The sequence below is a fragment of the Schistocerca piceifrons genome, chromosome 1 (assembly GCF_021461385.2).
Source record: "Schistocerca piceifrons isolate TAMUIC-IGC-003096 chromosome 1, iqSchPice1.1, whole genome shotgun sequence".
NCBI classification, from domain to species: Eukaryota; Metazoa; Arthropoda; class Insecta; order Orthoptera; family Acrididae; genus Schistocerca; species Schistocerca piceifrons.
In genome coordinates this window covers 1,059,851,152-1,059,866,620 of record NC_060138.1, presented here as the reverse complement: position 1 = coordinate 1,059,866,620, position 15,469 = coordinate 1,059,851,152, and the positions used below count along the sequence as shown (strand labels likewise).

The following is a 15,469-nucleotide window of genomic DNA, read 5'->3' as shown; positions in this document are numbered from 1 at the left end:
ATGAAGTAGTGAAAATCTAATTTTTGTTGCCCCTCCAGCTGGATGACTGTTTTGACTGCTTAGTAATATAGAAACATAGAATTTTTAAGTGCTGCACTTAAATGTTTTGCCATTGGTGATGTTGTAAATGACTTGTCATGCAAAGAAAACATCAAATAATCATTCTTGATTGTGATTTTGTTGTACCTTTTTCAGTCAGCATCTTTTGTTGCAGTTTCTTCTTTGTCCACTTCTTTAACTCTTCATTACAAATTCCATTTACCCTATTTTTTAAACCCACTGCTGAATGTTTGGGTTTTAGCCTGAAAGAATTTTTCATGGAAGACGCATATTCAAAAGTTTGGCCAACATTTTGGTTTTTGAAAAGAGGGACAGGTGTATTCCATTGGACCTTAATTAGGCTGTTATGTGGAAGAGTTAGTCTGAAGATTTGGTCTGTTTGATTGAAAATGTTAATCCTGTTCCAGAGGTTTCCCCTCAGTCTGCAAGATCCGGGCGGTTGCAGGGGGTGGGCTTACTGGTAGTTAGGAGCTCCAACGTCAGGCACGTAATGGGGCCCCTTAGAGATATGGCAGCAAGGGAGGAGAAGAAAACCAATGTGCACTCCGTGTGCATACCGGGGGGAGTCATTCCAGATGTGGGGAGGGTCCTTCTGGATGCCATGAAGGGTATAGGGTGCACCCATCTGCAGGTGGTCGCTCATGTCGGCACCAATGATGTGTGTCGCTATGGATCAGAGGAAATCCTCTCTGGCTTCTGGCGGCTATCTGATTTGGTGAAGACTGCCAGTCTCACTAGCGGGATGAAAGCAGAGCTGACCATCTGCAGCATCGTTGACAGGACTGACTTGCGGACCTTTGATACAGAGCCGAGTAGAAGGTCTGAATCAGAGGCTGAGACGGTTCTGCGACCGTGTGGGCTGCAGATTCCTTGACTTGCGCCATAGGGTGCTGGGGTTTCGGGTTCCGCTGGATAGGTCAGGAGTCCACTACACACAGCAGGTGACTACACGGGTAGCAAGGGTTGTGTGGTGTGGACTGGGCAGTTTTTTAGGTTAAATGACCTCGGGCAAGTACAGAACGGGCAACAGCCTCAAATGGTGCGGGGCAAAGTGAGGATATGCGGGTACCAAGCAGCAGTCGGTATTGTAATTGTAAACTGTTGAAGCTGCGTTAGTAAAGTACCAGAACTTCAAGCGCTGATAGAAAGCACCGAAGCTGAAATCGTTATAGGTACGGAAAGCTGGCTGAAGCCAGAGACAAAGTCTGCCGAAATTTTTACAAAGGCACAGACGATGTTTAGAAAGGATAGATTGCATGCAACCGGTGGTGGAGTGTTTGTCGCTGTTAGTAGTAGTTTATCCTGTAGTGAAGTAGAAGTGGATTGTTCCTGTGAATTATTATGGGTGGAGGCTACACTCAACAACCGAGCTTGGTTAATAATTGGCTCCTTTCACCGACCTCCCGACTCAGCAGCATTAGTGGCAGAACAACTGAGAGAAAATCTAGAATACATATCTCATAAATTTCTTCAGTATGTTATAGTCTTAGGTGGAGATTTCAATTTGCCAGATGTAGATTGGGACACTCAGATGTTTAGGACGGGTGGTAGGGACAGAGCATCGAGTGACATTATACTGTGTGCACTATCCGAACATTACCTCGAGCACTTAAACAGAGAACTGACTCGTGGAGATAACATCTTGGACCTACTGATAACAAACAGACCCGAACTTTTCGACTCTGTAAGTGCAGAACATGGAATCAGTGATCATAAGGCCATTGCAGCATCCCTGAATATGGAAGTAAATAGGAATATAAAAAAAGGGAGGAAGGTTTATCTGTTTAGCAAGAGTAATAGAAAGCAGATTTCAGACTACCTAACAGATCAAAACGAAAATTTCTGTTCCGACACTGACAATGTTGAGTGTTTATGGAAGAAGTTCAAGGCGTTTTAGATAGGTACGTGCCGAGTAAAACTGTGAGGGATGGGAAGAACCCACCGTGGTTCATCAACAAAGTTAGGAAACTACTGCGAAAGCAAAGAGAGCTTCACTGCAAGTTTAAAGGCAGCCAAAACCTCTCAGACAAACAGAAGCTAAACAATGTCAAAGTTAGCATAAGGAGGGCTATGCGTGAAGCTTTCAGTGAATTCGAAAGTAAAATTCTATGTACCGACTTGACAGAAAATCCTAGGAAGTTCTGGTCGTACGTTAAATCAGTAAGTGGCTTGAAATAGCATATCCAGACACTCTGGGATGATGATGGCATTGAAACAGAGGATGACACGCGTAAAGCTGAAATACTAAACACCTTTTTCCAAAGCTGTTTAACAGAGGAAGACTGCACTGCAGTTCCTTCTCTAAATCCTCACACAAACGAAAAAATGGCTGACATCAAAATAAGCGTCCAAGGAATAGAAAAGCAACTGAAATCACTCAACAGAGGAAAGTCCACTGGACCTGACGGGATACCAATTCGATTCTACACAGAGTACACGAAAGAATTTGCCCCACTTCTAACAGCCGTGTACCGCAAGTCTCTAGAGGAATAGAAGGTTCCAAATGATTGGAAAAGAGCACAGGTAGTCCCAGTCTTCAAGAAGGGTCGTCGAGCAGATGCGCAAAACTATTGACCTATATCTCTGCCATCAATCTGTTGTAGAATTGTAGAACATGTTTTTTGCTCGCGTATCATGTCATTTATGGAAACCCAGAATCTTCTCTGTAGGAATCAACATGGATTCCGGAAACAGCGATCGTGAGAGACCCAACTCGCTTTATTTGTTCATGAGACCCTGAAAATATTAGATACAGGCTCCCAGGTAGATGCCATTTTACTTGACTTCCGGAAGGTGTTCGATACAGTTCCGCACTGTCGCCTGATAAACAAAGTAAGAGCCGATGGAATATCAGACCAGCTGTGTGGCTGGATTGAAGAGTTTTCAGCAAACAGAACACAGTATGTTGTTCTCAATGGAGGGACGTCTACAGACGTTAAAGTAACCTCTGGCGTGCCACAGGGGAGTGTTATGGGACCATTGCTTTTCACAATATATATAAATGACGTAGTAGATATTGTCGGAAGCTCCATGGTGCTTTTCACGGATGATGCTGTAATATACAGAGAAGTTGCAGCATTAGAAAATTGCAGCGAAATGCAGGAAGATCTGCAGTGGATAGGCACTTTTTGCAGGGAGTGGCAACTGACCCTTAACATAGACAAATGTAATTTATTGCGAATACATAGAAAGAAGGATCCTTTATTGTATGGTTCTATGATAGCAGAACAAACACTGGTAACAGTTACTTCTGTAAAATATCTGGGAGTATGCGTGGGGAGCAATTTGAAGTGGAATGATCATATAAAATTAATTGTTGGTAAGGCGGGTACCAGGTTGAGATTCATTGGGAGAGTCCTTAGAAAATATAGTCCATCAACAAAGGAGGTGGCGTGCAAAACACTCGTTTGACCTGTACTTGATTATTGCTCATCAGTGTGGGATCCGTACCAGGTCGGGTTGACAGAGGAAATAGAGAAGATCCAAAGAAGAGCTGCGCGTTTCATCACAGGGTTATTTGGTAACCGTGATAGCGTTACGGAGATGTTTAGCAAACTCAAGTGGCAGACTCTGCAAGAGAGGCGCTCTGCATCATGGTGTAGCTTGCTGTCCAGGTTTCGAGAGGGTGCGTTTCTGGATGAGGTATCGAATATATTGCTTCCCCCTACTTATACCTCCCAAGGAGATCATGAATGTAAAATTAGAGAGATTCGAGTGCGCACGGATGCTTTCCGGCAGTCGTTTTTCCCACAACCCATACACAACTGGAACAGGAAAGGGAGGTAATGACAGTGGCACGTAAAGTGCCCTCCGCCACACACCGTTGGGTGGCTTGCGGAGTATAAATGTAGATGTACTAATGAAAAGTAGAAATCTGCAATATTTAATTGAAATTCATGCTTCACCTACACTGTTTTAGTTGAGCAATCTAAAGCTTCAATTTGTCTCTCAAGTTATTACTCAGTTAAGTATTTTTCTTTGTGATTATATCTTAAAGTACATGACTTTGACTCCAGGAAGTGTAAATAACTTATTATGCCATAAAAGTTAATGTAGTTTTAGCTTTGTTATCTGAAACACTCATACATACCTTCTGGGGATCACCAACATCATTGGACAACCTGCTCGGATCTTGTAAGGCTGAAAGCTTGCTTGTGGGGTCTTCACTGTCCTCCTGCACTTCTGACACACATTAGGTCCCAGAAAGACATGTACAATAACTGGGAATGTTGTTACCTTCTGAGCAATTTATTGTCATTGTGCTGTTGAACATTTATGGATCAGTTGTTGATACAACGGACGTAGGAAAGGTACTGTAATACTTTATGCAGAAATGTTTTGGGACTTGGACACACAACACTTTTGTCACAGCATTGTGGATAACAAACTAACAAATTATGATGATGATATGTAAAAAGATATGCAAGAGAACAGTGATATAATGCTAGTAAAAACTGTTAGTAAATCAGTTATATTTACTGAGTGATCATGTATTGATTGGTCTCATTTGATACATTGTGTGTATATACTTGTAGTACAGGAGAAGCCGGTTTCACCTAATTTCTTGAAATATGTGGCATACATATCATAATTTACATCAGATTGATAGAAATGATAGTAATTTTATGTGCATTTATCTTTAGATTTATATTTGTATCTCACTTATTTATACAGTTTTAACTTGAGTTATTGCAGCACAGACATATGAAAACATAGGACACGTACAATAATTTACATGTATCTGTAGGTTTGCATTCGGTTCTTATTATTTTGATACACTCTTTCATACAGATGAGTACAATATATACATATAGGTAATAGAATATTACCCATTATTTACATATATACTTTTGTGCACTGTAAAATTCTGTTTACACTAAATAATCCTTAAGAAGTGAAATGTCTTCTCATCCCCCCCCCCTACCTAACGACTCTCCTTACTTCTATTTCATTATTTATTGTTTTATAGTAATGTGTTTTCTTTTATTAATGGAGCTATTGTTCTGACTGTGTACATACCTGGAAATATTGATATTCTTACATTTTGGCAGTTGGCTTCAGCTGCCAGAGACTGTGGTCATCTGTACGTGAGTTGTGTTTGTGCACTTGCGTGTGTGTGTGTGTGTGTGTGTGTGTGTGTGTGTGTGTGTGTGTGTGCGCGCGCGCGCGTGCGTGTTGTCTATTTTCAACAAAAGCCTTATTGGCTGATAGCTCGTTTTGTGACAGTCTTTTTGTTGTGCCTATCTGTGAGTCGGAATCTCTGCTAAATGGTGGGTAACGACTATCCTTTCTATAACGCTCTTACGTTCCATCCTGGATTTTCCATTGTTAAATTTTGGAAGGTAGTTCTGCATCTGTAACAGAAGCAGTGAAAGTAGATATTGAAGTTTTCAATTCATCGATGGATTTTGGATGGTTTTTATTGGCAGTTGCTTTTGCTGCACCCCAGAAGAAAGTCAGGTGATGTTAGGTCAGGCAAACGTGGAGGCAAAAGTCCCTGTGAAATTATGCAATCACCAAAAACCTCAGCAAGCAGTGACATTGAAACGCAAGCTGTATGTGCGATTGTACCGTCTTGTTTAAAGTAACTGTTCGGTATTTCACTTAACACAAGTTCTCCTATGAATGGGTACAGAATATCATGGCAGTATTGTTGTGTGTTTATTGTTTCGTTGAAAAACCCAGCCAGGGGAACAATCATACGGCACTGCGGAGAAACTTTTTGAACACCCCGTACTAGGGTAACAGGCTTGAAGACAGCATTACAGCAAGAGAAGAGGAAGTAGATGAAGATGAGAGGGAAGATATGATACTATGAAAGCAAATTCACCGAACTCTGAAAGAGCTAAATCTAAACAAGACCCCTGGAATAGACAACATTCCTTCAGGATTATTTAGATCTTCGGGAAAACCAACAATGATACAATTGTTCCACCTAGTATGCAAGCTACTGTTACATAAAAAGGCAGAATACCCACACACATCATGAAGAGTGTGATATTCCCAATTCCAAACCAGGTATGTGCCGATGAGTGTGGATTTTAAAAAGTCGTGATTGTAAAATGACGATTGCAAAATGCTAACGTGAATTGTTTGCAGAAGACTGGAAAACCTGGAAGAAGCCAACCTAGGAAAACATCAGTTTGGATTTCAGAGAAATATAGGAACATGCAACTTATCTTAGAAGATACATTGAAAAAAGGCAAACATACTTTCGTAGCAGTAGTAGCTTTAGAAGAAGCTATTAACAGTGTTGAATAGAATACATTCATTGAATTCCTGAAGGTAGCCATTATTAACCCTCTAGTGCATGATTTTTTTTCTTTCTTAAAGAAAAAAATCTCGCAGATAGGCCAATGCAAACTTAGTAATGGGAAAATGTTTAAAAAATTCTACTGTTGATTTTTATATTTTAGATGTTTTATTGGTTTGATTCATAAATGAATCATCGTGTATCGGGACATTTGATGCATATATGAATCATTCTTAGTATTTTGTGTCATAGAAGTTTTATTACACTCATTACCTTGGAAAAAACACGTGGTATAAATTTAAAAGCCATTTACATTTCTTGATCACACAGTAAATGCAGAAGTACATTACATTTAGAACATAAACATTTAATTTTTAAACATTAATTAATTCTGAAATTGTATTAACATCAGTATTCAACACCACTGACAGTACTTTTTTCTCTATAATTTACATGGTGTGAAACTGTAGAAAACAATTTGTATCCTTATTAAAGCAAAGTGCAACGCCACAATTATTGCATACCACAAAGGTTTGCTTTGCACATGTCGGAAACTTGCACCATAGTCTTGTGGGATTCCATGTTGGAAAATGACTCACGCGGTCACATCGCACATCTGGAGGAGGAATTGGGGCTGTTGGACCTTTACATTTCTTTGCAGCATAATTGTTCCGTACTTCAGAAGGAAGTTCTCCCTCATTTTGGCAGTGCATAATGTCCAATAATGCACAGAGTAGTTGCAAGTTCAATTCTGACCGTCGACAGTTTCATTGAGTCTATGGGAGCATGCAGCTTTCTATGCAGCAACCAGGAATTGACAACAGTTACGTCAACAATATGATAAAACAATCGCATATACCATTTACTGGAGCGTATAGAAATGTGATGACGTCCCAACAAGCTGTCAAGCAAATCAACACCTCCCATATGACGATTGTATTCACGTGTTACTGCTGGGCATTTCACAGTTTTCTTTGTCTTTTCTTTCCTATCAAACCTTTCAATTGTTCCTTCTGGTTGGGTTCCAGCAAATGTAGATAATGAACACACACTCTTGTTATCTTTCCACAACAAATTGCTGACTTCAACATTGTTGTATGTTGTGCAGTACTCTATCAAAAACCCTCTTTCTTCTTTTTTCATCAAATCATCATTTGGAAGTTAACACTGAGGGATTCTATTCCTTCTGACAGTGCCCAAACTATGAATACCTTGCTCAGCCAAGTATGAAACTAGTAAAAGGCTGGTATAGTAATTGTCAAAGTACACTTTGTGTAACACACCTCTTGGAATCTCTCTGCACAGTTGGACAACTATGTTTCCACTAGCTCCCAAGTCTGGTTCATGATGAAGTCTGTTTTTCAACTCATTTTCAGCTCGAGTGTATATTTCGAATTTATAGGCAAATCCAGACGCACCACAGAGAACAAATAACTTATAGCCCCATTTATGAGGTTTTTGAGGCATATACTGCTTTAGGTGATGTCTAGCCTTAGTGGCGCACATCTGCTCATCAATTGATAAACACTTCCATTAGGAACAGAAAGAAAATTCTTCCCAACTTCATCAAGAACTGGATGCAATTTGTACAGCTTATCATCTCCATCAGCTTCTTTATTCAGTACTTGCTTTGAGTTGTTATTGAAATGTAAATTAGCTCGAATTTTTTCAAACATGTTCAATGACAAAGCTTTTTAGAATATTTGCACACAGAAGTAAGAATACAAATTCCAAGGAACTTGTGTAGATCATCTTCTGATATATCCAGTGGTTTGCTTGGGTCCTTCGAAATACTGTAAAGAAGACTCTCATCGTTAATTTTCTTCATTAGTTCCTTGCTAAAAAAAAGTACGTGAAAATCTGAAATGGGTGTCAAGTGCTTGTAAAAATTCAGGAATATCACTACAACCAACGGACTTCTTTTGCTGTTCTGGCATATTTAGAGTTGTTTTCCTCCAAATCACATTTCCAGTTTTCTTCTTTGAAGTATTTTGTTTTGTTGATTTTGGCTGCTGTGCTTTATCTAACTGTCTTCCACTACTTCGTGAGGTTGCTGGAACAAGGTTGAGGATTCACTTCATAGGTGCACAAACTTTCTGTTGACTGACTGCATGCTTGTTTGTGAATCTGTGCACTTATTGAACTTCAGATTCTATAAGTTGATCACCTGATAAGCTTTCAAACAACATGTTCACAAAGTCATTTTCACCAAGAATATTGTCAATACAAGATTGCTCTTCAGATAAAGCATCTCCAGCTGTGTCCAATAAAAATGATGTTAACTGTGATTCCCTGAGCTGTATATCACTGCTGTTTGTATTATTCCCTTCAATTTCTTCAGTATCACTTCCACTGTCTAAATCCAAATCATCCTCACTGTCACTTGGGATACTACTCAATAAGAAAGAGATGCCCTTATCATCCAATTTTCTTCTAATTCCTTTCTCATCTATGTAGTGAACTGACATCTAGAAAGAAGATGAAATCATTATAAGAGTGGCATTTTTGACAGCATTAATATCAGTAGTGAAACTGTTCTATACAATTATAAATTATAATTTATTATTTATATTATATAAGCCATACTTAGGTGATCAAGAACAAGAGACAGTGTTCATATATAAAACAAACATAATGTTATAAGGAACAGTAAAAAGAAATAGCTACGTGAAATGTAAGTGAACAAATATTGTATATTTACCATACGAAAGTGCTGGCAGGTCGGTAGAAACACAAACAGACACATACATACACACAAAATTCAAGCTTTCACAACAAACTGTTGCCTCATCAGGAAAAAATAAATATATTTTTACCGCGTGGAATGTTTCCCTCTATTATATTGAACAAATATTGTGTGTGTTATTTTCCTTTACACACGATGATTCATATATGAATCATTCATATTACATCTTTTATCGAAACATCAAAAAAATATATAAATACCTATAATTCCTACCAAAAACTATTATAGTTATGGCTGTAATTTTTGTGCCACTTACCTTGAATTACTGCTTCATCTACAATCAGCCGAAAATGGTGAACAGCATAAACAATGTTTACAATGCCACTACCAAAGATAATGCTACCTAACAGGCAGCTGCTTCACAATAAATATTTTCTCTGGCCAGGAAACAATTGCTGAACGATTCATAAATGCGCGAGCATGTTTACAGCACTCAGTAAAGCTGCAGTGAATGAAAATACTCTAGGAAATAAACTGATGCATATATGCATCACTATGCACTAGAGGGTTAAATGCATTGAGTAATTGATTATTTAAACTTGTGCAGAAATTAAACTGCAGTCAGTAAGCAAAGGCCATGAAGGGGAAGCAGTAATTGAGAAGGGACTGAGGCAAGGTTGTAGCCTATTCCTGACGTTATTCAATCTGTAAATTGAGCAAGCAGTGAAGGAAACCAGGGATACATTTGGAAAGGAAATTAAAGTTCAGGGAACAGAAATGAAACCTTGAGGTTTGCTGGTGACATGGTAATTCTTTCAGATACGAAAAAAGACTTGTAAGACCAGTTGAATAGAATGGAAATGTCATGAAAAGAGGTAATAAGACGAATATTAACAAAATTAAAATAAGGCTGATACAATGTAGTTGAATTAAATCGTGTCATGCTAGGGAAATTGGATTCTCAAATAAGAGGCTAAAAGTAGTCAGTGAGCTGTGTTATATGGGCAGTAAAATTATTGACAGTGGCCGAAGTAGAGAGGATGTGCTGTCTGACAATAACAAGAAAAATGTTTCTGAAAAAAATGAAATTTGTTAACAAAGAATGTAAATTTAATTGTTACAAAGTTTCTTCAGAAAGTATTTGTCTGGAATGAACACCTGTACAGAAGCGAAACATGGATGATAACAGGTCAGATAAGAAGAGATTAGAAGTTTTTAAAATGTCGTGCTTTGGGGGAACACTGAAAATTAGTTGAGTAGATTGGATTACCAATGATGAGGGAAAGACACAACGTGAATGAAAAAAGGGATCAGTTCATAGATCTCTTCTTGAGGCATCAAGGAGGCACGAGTTTGGTAATGCAAGGTAAGTTAGAGGAGAGGGGCGGGGGGTGGTACCAGTTGTAGAGGGGAGACCTAGACTTGACTACAGTATGTATGTTCAGATTGATGAAGAGTGCAGTATCTAGGCAGAGGTGGAAGGCTTGCAAAAGGTAGGCCAGAGTGGAGAGCATCATCAGATGACTGTTTGCTCTGAAGATCACAACAGCAGCATCATTTTTAGTACTGGATTTTCCTAAAATGTAGTTTGATATTGTGAGTATGGTTCAAAGAAAGCTAGGTTCTTGGTATACGTAACTTATTTATTTCCATAATTTGCAAGCTGTTTCTTAATAAATAGTGCTTAATTTACAGCAGACATGGTCTATATGTTGTCTCTATTGGAGTTCGTTGTCTGCCATTATTCTAAAAAATGTTACAGAGGTAACTATTTCCATCTTGTTTCATTTAGAAATATATCTATGTGATTTTTCTTTTCTTTATCAGTGAATATTATGAACTTTCTCATTTTTAGATTTATTATTGAGTCAGTCTCTTTGAGTCAGTGCACTGTGTTATGTTCTGAAATAAATGTGTCATCAAGTGTGTCTAGCTTTTTCTCTGTTTTTTAATGCCATCAGCATACTGCATTTTTTTGTTTCTTCTCAGTGACTTTGATATTTTTTTAATAAGCTGAAAAAAGGGGGCCAAGTACAGGTCCATGAAGTACACCATACTTAATGGCACTGATTTCAGATCTGCACCCAGAATCTGTAGTCACTTACTATTTTTGTTGTTAACATATAGTTATATCCATTGCACTACATTTTTCAGTTATAACTGCGTGAGTGATTTTGTCAGAAGCTTCAGACAAATTCAGAAACAGCAGATACCAAGGGTCTTTTGTCTAATGCATCTAAAATGTTGTGAGGATGAGTCGTGAGTCACGCTTGGGTAGCTGAGTCGGTAGAGCACTTGCCTGCGAAAGGCAAAGGTTCCCTGCGAAAGGCAAAGGTTCCAAGTTCTAGTCATGGTCTGGCACACAGTTTTAATCTGCTAGGAAGTTTCACAACTATAATAGTCTGTTAGGCTGGAGATAAGTCTTCCTGAAGATTCGCCTTATTGGAATCCATGTTGTGCTTACATCAGAATACTGTAAATACTCCTACTTACTTGTAGGAAGTAAGCATGTATGGTAAACATTTGATCTAACATACAATTTAACACATTGGCACCTAACAATCTTATTTTGTCTTATTCATTCTCATCACTATCCGCACTGGTATTTATTTCACTTCTCTCTCTCTCTCTCTCTCTCTCTCTCTCTCTCTCTCTCTCTCTCTCTCCCCTCCCCCTCCCTCCCTCCCTCCCTCCCAGATTTCCTTCGTTATCTTCCCACAGTTCTTCATACTCACTACAATTCATTTTGCATTTGATATGCAGCATTTCTTGAACCCCTTGATGATGGACTCAGTGATATGAAGGACTATGAAGCAAGAATTCAATTTATGGATGTCTGTCCTATTGCATTGATGAGGGTCTTCAACTGACGATATATATGAGAAAAGATACCATCATAGCTGTATCTTGAGAATGACTTTATTGTCTCATATTACTAGTTTCAGCGGCACATTCACCATCCTCAGGCCCAAACACTACCAAAAGAGTATTAAATTTCCAATGCATTGGAGACGACGTGGTGTTGAGCAGAGACTCCTAAGGAAAGCTAGCTCACGTGTACTAATAACAAGGACTCCACAATAAATGCGCCAAGGAAATTGAATACCCCTTTGGCAGTGGTGGGGCCTGAGGATGGTGGTAATGTGCCGCCGAAACTAGTCGTGTGAGACAATATAGTCATTCTCAAGATACAGCTGTGGTGGTACTTTTTCTTGCATATATAAGCAGGAATTCACTCATGCAGGAGGGTGACTGTAAGCAATTAAAACATGAAAATGTTGAATGTTATTTGTTTAAACAGTTTTCAGAATGATTGAGTGAAGTAGATCAATGTGTACAGCGATGTTTTAATCCAGGTTTTTCATTGCTTGAGTGAACTCTTTTTAGGAGGTCCATGATTTAATTATTTATATATGCATTCCATAATAAGTATTCACATTTTGAATTGACACCTTTTTTATGACTTTTGGGACACATTTTTGCACCTAAAAATCCAAGATCTAGTAATGTACCATATTTAGTGGAATCTTCCACTAATATGATATTTTAGCAGAATTTGATTTTTTGGAATTACTAAACTGAGTGAGTAGTGTAGAAACTATAAAGTTATTTAATTTAATGTCTTGAATTTATGAAATGTGAGTTACAGTCACCAATTTCCTGGAAAGAATTAATTCCACAGTACAAAGACAATACAACCAGATAAACATAAAAGCTGAAGTTTTACTGATATGGATTTTTGCCTTCGAAGTCTAGGTAAAATTCTTCTTGATTAGTCATACTGTGATTATTTTATTTGGTGTCAAGTTGTTAAATAATGAGCACTGCACTGCAGAAATTAATTTGTGATCATCTCATATTTATTGGCACACATAATTTTGCAGTGATCGATTTGTATTCAATAATTTAGACAGTTAATATATCAAAGGTCAACACTTCATCTAAACCAAGATTTTGTGACTGAGGGTTTTTTTTTTTTTTTTTTTTTTTTTTTTTTTTTTTTTTTTTTTTAAAAAGTTGTGTCATATTTATTTTGCAGTGTAACTGTCGAGTTGTGACAGATGAATAACACAATGTTTAATAAGTTTTTATGTAGTAGTGCATATTTTTACTGTTCAAACTTGACTTTGACGGATGTAGTTACTGTATATACTTACTGAGTACTAAATGCAGAAACCTGGGAACTGTACATTTTGGTAGTTTAATCCAAATTCACAAAGAAGTTTACATTTTAGTAGTTGACTACTGTTGGACTGAGTCTTCATATGAGAAGCCAATTTATAGACACTTGTAGTACCATAATCACACGCGTAACATATTTAATAACTAGCTTAGTGCCTGCTGCTTCACTTGTGTAAACTGTATGGCCTGCAGAGATTTTTTTGTGTTTGTTTGGTTGAGTTTTTATGTTATTCACATATTGCAATACCTTCTAAGCTTTTCATACTAATTAAGGCCATACAAGCATGATCTTCTCAGAATGTAGTTCAGACCAAAAAGTGATTCAGGTAGCTGGAGTCCAAAAGTTTTGTTCATCATGCCTTTTGTGTTGTGGATATATTTCCATAGCCTCTTTTATCCCCTAGCAAAAATTTCTTTATATCTAATTGAGAAGTAAAATACCTATTTTCATAAATTTAGCTTTAAGTATTTTTTAATATAACGAAATATTTCATTAAAATTTTAATCCCCTATTGCACTCCCTTAAAGGTTGAATTTCCAGAAAGAGTGAAACGTGTATTTTTTTCTTTCTTTCTTTCTTTATATATATATTTTTTTAAATTGAGAAGTCAAATACCAGTTGTCACAGATATAGGCTTAAAATCCTTCAGTAGTTCTTTGGTAATTATCTATTTTCAAATAAAATTTCACTGAGACTATTTTACCCCTTTAGTGGTTGAATTTCCAAAAATACTGAAGCATGCATTTTTTTATTTTCTGTATGAGAAACCAAATGTCAGTTTTCGTAGTTCTAACTTCAAAATTCCTGTAATAGTGACATACTTTCAAAAAGGCTTCCATCCCCTATTTCACCCCCCTAGGAGTGGAATTTTGGACAATCCATTCTTAAATGGTGCCTGTAGTGTAAAGTCCACACTTCAAATTTATGCCCTTAGCTGTTTGGGCTGGGCAAAGATGAGTCCCTGAATCAGTCTGACCCTGTTTCAACCCCTGAAGTTTTGACTTTCCAAAAACAGTAAAACACATATTTTTCATCTCTAACCAAGAAGACAAACGCCAATTTTCAAAGATTTAGCTTTAGCTTTAAAATGCTTTCAAAATGAAATACTTTCATAAAATGTTTCATCCCCTATTTCACCACCTTCGGGATTGAATTTCACAAAAACAGTGATATGCATATGATTTAGCTTCGGAAATGCTTGCACAATGAAATATTGCCATAAAAGATTTTCATCCCCTGTGTCACCCATGTAGGGGTTGAATTTCCAAAAACAGTGACACACACATATTTTTACTCCTCACTGACAAGTCAAATTTAAATTTTCATAGATTTAACTTTAAAAATGCTTTCATAATAAAATATTTTCATAAAAAATCTCACCCCTTATTTCGCCACCTTAGGGGCTCAATTTCCAAAAACACTGAAACACTGTTCATAGATGTAGCTTTAAAAATACTTTAGTTGTTCTTCAATAATGATATATTTGCAAAAAAAGCTTTCACCCACTATTTCACCTCTATAGGGTTTAATTTCCAAAAATGCTGAAACATGTATTTCTTTATTTTTGACTGAGAAACCAAATACCAATATTCGTAGGTCTAGCTTCAAAACTGCCTTAATGGCGACATTTTTCAAATAAACACTTCATCCCATGTTTCACTCCCTTAGGGTTGGAATTTCAGAAAATCCCTTCTTAAACAACAGCTACAGTATCAGATCAACACCTCCTTCAAATTTCGAGTTTCTATCCGTAGCAATTTGGGCTGGACGATGATGGTGAGAGTCAGTCAGCACATTGACTTTATATATAGAAATAATATAAGATCATGGAAAAATGAGAGAGACAAAGACAGAACATTTTCTTTAACTAATAGCTGTATAATTAAGAAATTATAGTAGTTGTACAATTTTGTGGGAGATAGCTATTACCAAATAAGGGATTTACAGAGTTTGAAGGAAAACTCAAAAAGTGGAAGGAGTACATTGAAGCCCTTTTCAAAGAGGATACAGGTGAAATCTGCTTCACCTGATGCAAGGATCAGTGAAGTCAATTCTGCAGTCACAAACGGTGAAATTGTACATACCATCAAACTGCAGAAGGAGGGTAAAGTCACCAGTCCAGACGCGGTCTGTGTTGAAGTTATTAATGTTTTAGCTGAATAGAACTCGATTGGTCTCAGCCTCCTAACATCATTGTTCAATGTTATCTTTGTAGCTGGAAAGATACCTTATTATTGGCTGAGATCTACTTTTATATCAGTGCCAAAGAAGACCAACTCTTCCCATG

The 15,469-nt window shown here is 37.5% G+C and overlaps 1 protein-coding gene across 1 annotated transcript in view; it reads left to right on the top strand.

Annotated features, from left to right (window-relative positions):
* The window catches only part of LOC124747070 (ubiquitin carboxyl-terminal hydrolase 30), a 115,435-nt gene that overhangs the window by 24,690 nt on the left and 75,276 nt on the right, over nt 1-15,469 (top strand). The window lies entirely within an intron of this gene.